We start from the raw sequence: 5,000 nt of genomic DNA, 5'->3' as shown, positions 1-5,000 counted from the left end.
TGCAGACACCATGAAAAAAATGTGCAAGATTTTTTATATATTGATTTTCTCACTCATAATGGAGCTAATATGAAGAATCTTTTGGAATTTTTCAAAAATCTCTTTTGATGTGGAAGTTATTTTACTGTCCACATATGTGGACACTGCGCATCAAAGGAGTGAAAAGTTATATAGGCCTATACTGTATTTCAAGTTCAAATTAAGCTGTTTTATTCATTTTTATGGTGTTTTATGCTATATAACAACACAATATAACACTTTAACACCATATATCACTGTAATTAACCAACAACAAAAACATATATATAAAAATAGCATTGTTTATATAGGCGGTCATAGAAAAATATGTGGGAAATTCTTATTGCATGCAAGAAGACAGCCAATGCTGGTGAACAAAAAAGCTCAGTTTGATTCAGCATGTACTCTAGCTCAATCTTACATCATTTATGTTGTCCCTGTATAAAAGGTAATGTGAAATTTGCCTCCAGACACATGCGTTCTGTAGTCATTCATCAGCATTTTCAAGTATTTTCTGTAAAAAATAGTGTTAAATAGACCCCCTATTATAAATGTAAGTTAATTTACTTACTTTCCATGTTACCTTGTGTCATATTACAACATTATATGACACTTATGCATTATACATACACTATTTAAGGAACAAAGATGAAACAAAGAGGAAAAAAAACCTGTCAATTTAGCAATATTTACATACACAGCTATGGCAAGATTTGTGGGGAAACCTTGTTGCATGTGGAAAAAACCTTAAATTCTGATGAAGACACATCTGTATTTGATTCAGCATGGATTCTAGCTCAATCCTACATCATTTATGTTGTCCCTATATGAAAGGTAATGTGAAATTTGCCTCCAGACACATGCGTTCTGTAGTCCATTCATCAGCATTTTCAAGTATTTTCTGTAAAAAATAGTGTTAAATTGACCCCCTATTATAAATGTAAGTTAATTTACTTACTTTCCATGTTACCTTGTGTCATATTACAACATTATATGACACTTATGCATTATACATTACACTATTTAAGGAACAAAGATGAAACAAAGAGAAAAAAAACTGTCAATTTTAGCAATATTTACATACACAGCTATGGCAAGATTTGTGGGGGGGAAAACCTTGTTGTATGTGGAAAAAACCTTAAATTCTGATGAAGACACATCTGTATTTGATTCAGCATGGATTCTAGCTCAATCCTACATCATTTATGTTGTCCCTATATGAAAGGTAATATGAAATTTGCCTCCAGACACATGCGTTTTGTAGTCATTCATCAGCATGTTCAAGTATTTTCTGTGGAAAAATAGTGTTAAATAGACCTCCTATTATAAATGCAAGTTATTTTACTTACTTTCCATGTTACTATATGTAATATTACAACATTATATGACACTTACACATTATATATTACAGTATTTAACGAACAAAGATGAAAAAAGAGAAAAAAAAACTGTCAATTTAGCAATATTTACATACACAGCTATGGCAAGATTTGTGGGGAAACCTTGTTGCATGTGGAAAAAAAAACTTCAATTCTGATGAAGACAGATCTGTATTTGATTCAGCATGTATTCTAGCTCATTCCTACATCATTTGTGTCATTTTGTGGTGAAAGGAAACCCGAAATATGCTATAGACACGTGCGTGAAACACTAATTTTTAGGTAGTTTTTCTTGAATTTATTAAATTAAAAGTGTTAAAATGTGTTAAATATGTTTATTTATTTTCACACTGATAATCATTATAAATGCTCATAACATTAAGTATTTGCCCAAAATGAGCAGAATATTCTCACGGTAATCATAAATAATATGTTTATCATTAGACTCCCTTGATGCGCAACGTCCACATACGTGGACAGTAGCTTTATATTGTATAAAAACCTACCTTTATTGTAAATTTGGATTTTAACAACATAGACTTCTCAAGTGAACTGTACTAAACATCATAATATTTTTTAAAACCTGAAATTGCCCTTTGGTGTGGTTGATTTTCAGATATAAACATGCTTGTTATGGTCATAATTCACATCGGTGGATTTCTTAGATTGATGATGTCATCAAACACTTAATATTTAGTGCAAAAAGTTATAACTGCTGTTAAAGTATTGTAATGAACCTCATGGTACTTCCCATATACAATTTGGAAAAAAATAACCACTATTTACCTATCTAAAGTGGGGTTAGAATTACTGTCCACGTATGTGGACACCGTGCATGAAAGGGTTAATGACACAAGCTAATTAATCATTAGCGATCCCAGAGGTATTCCTGTTAGAGAGGCTTTGTCGCGCCTTTTCGCAGCAGGATGCCGCAGCCCCACCATATTATGTATGCATATGTTTAAAAGGCCCTTATCCTCCCCGTAAAACGCTGTCATGCTTACCCGTTTATATATTTAGATTCCCTTCCTATTGGTTGTTTTTTTTCCCTTCTCTCTCTCTAGCTTGATATCACTCTGTTTTTTTTCCACTATCGTCGTATCACACACATACATAGTTTACTCACTGTTCTGATGAAGTGGGTTTAAGATCCGCTTTGAAGTCTTGTCTCCTTAACCTTATGTTTGCTGTGACCGGGGGCGAAGGGCGGCGAAGCCCCTGCAGCAGTTTGTGGAAGGTTATTATTAATGACAAAATCTGCAGCCACGACGAACATGGATTTATTCAAGGTCTTAGTATTAGGCTATGTTACACAACACGGGGAGTGGAGATGGTGTCAACCAGAGAACAATCTTCTGTGACATGCACACGGCCATTTCCTTGTGCACTCAACATGTGATTTTATTAACTTATGTAACTCATTTAATTCTATGATGGCTTGCCTGTACTGAGACTTAGATCAACAGAAACTGGAAGTACCTGCATTTGCTTCAGCGACCTATTCTTGTCACTTGTGCAGTCAACACATGATTTTGTGAATTGAGGGCATGATTTATATCTCTGATGGTTTATCTGAACGGATACTTGAGAACTACATGAACAGACACTAGAATTACATACTGTATAGGACACTGGTGGTGAACCATATCCAAACTGTGGACTCAGTCACTCATAGGTGTGCACAGATCGGGACGAGGTGGTGCTCAAGCACCTGCCATTTTGCCAGCCTTTGCCCTACTGGAAAAAAATGCCATTTTGATATTTTCTTTTTTGTTTTGATAATTTGTTTTATTCTATCGTGGTCCATCTTCACATGATTGTGTAAAAGCTGCAATTAAAAGTGATAATAAATCCTTGATAATATAACATATCCATAGCATTTGTAGTCGCCACCCCTGCCATGACCCCGAAAATGTCACTACATAGTGTGTGGGTTACATTGCTTTCTACTACATAATGCATCATATAGAAAATGAATGAATGAATTGGATTTGGCCTCAGAATGGGCAACCGAGCAGAAATCCTGGCCTTAAAAACCCTGACCTGAGATAGTCCATCGATAACAGTCATGCTCAGTCTTAAGGGAAAAAATACAAACTTGTGAGACTTAGCCCTTTATAAAACATCCTCATCCCAAACAAATTAGCGCTGAATCAGCTCTACGTTAGGGAATGTCATGAAAAATGACAATACAAGTAATTTAAGTAGGCATTTCTGAGGAAATTCACAGGGGGAGAAAATATATGACAGTTGTCTGAAATATTTCAATATCTGAAATTTCTGAAAACCTCAACATCTGATTGCTTGCAGACCACACTTCGAGAGACACTGCGAATAACATTTGAACACGTAGTAAGCTCATATCCAGAAGGACATGCAGATGGTGTGCTGATGAATGTGTCTAAAACTATGCGTGTGTGCATATGCATACGTATGTGTACGAAAAAATATATTTTTTTACCCTCTCTCACAAACACACACTCACACATGCACACGCACACACACACGTACACACACACACACACACACACACGCACGCACGCACGCACGCACGCACGCACGCACGCACGCACGCACGCACGCACGCACGCACGCACGCACACACACACACACACACACACACACACACACACACACACACGCACACACACAGACGCACCCCACACACACACAAGCACATCTATGTAATGTTCCCCCGCCCCCCTGTCTCTGCATGTGTGAGTGTGTGTTTTTGAGCGTGTGTTTTGTGTGTGTGTGCCAGTATCGAGCTCTCTCGCAGTGGGGCCACAGGTTTATGCCTGCCTGCGTGTCTCTCTCACATTGGACGAGAGATCCTGAGTGGCTGGTGGTAGAAAAAAGCTCCAAATCGCACGCGCGCACACACACACACACACACACGCGCGCGTGCACGCACGCATATGTGCACTGCACACATACACAAGCACGCACGCATACGTGCACACATACACAAGCACGCACACTGACACCTTTCATGCTGTAATGAATGAGATGCTGAATGCACACACACACACACACACACACACACACACACACACACACACACACACACACACACACACACACACACACACACACACACACACACACACACACACACACACACACACAGACACACGCAAACACACACACTCACACACACACAGACACACGCACACGCACACACACACACAAACACACCCACCCACACACAGACACACACGCACACGCGCACGCGCACGCGCACACACACACCCCAGGTCCCCTGCTGCCCCCCCTGAGTGAGTGACAGACAGACAGACAGACAGACAGACAGACAGACAGACAGACAGACAGGCCGCATATACCACTCAGACCATTCAGGCCCTGGCAGCCATCTTCACCCCCTCCAACCCCCAAGCCCCCACCCCATCTCCCCTCTCCTCTCTCCACCTTCTCCACCACAGACACTTGTCTCATGCCCGGAGACCCCATGGTGGCAGGGGTTGGGTTGGATTGGGTTGGTTTGGTTTAGCCTTGGCTGAAGTCCTCCGCCCCCCCCACCACCACTGCCACCCACTTCTTTCTCACCAAGGCTCTTGTGGCATGTCTGGGAACCCCATGGTG

The sequence above is a fragment of the Engraulis encrasicolus genome, chromosome 23, assembly GCF_034702125.1.
Source record: "Engraulis encrasicolus isolate BLACKSEA-1 chromosome 23, IST_EnEncr_1.0, whole genome shotgun sequence".
In the NCBI taxonomy this organism is placed as follows: domain Eukaryota; kingdom Metazoa; phylum Chordata; class Actinopteri; order Clupeiformes; family Engraulidae; genus Engraulis; species Engraulis encrasicolus.
Note: the sequence above shows the minus strand (reverse complement) of the source record.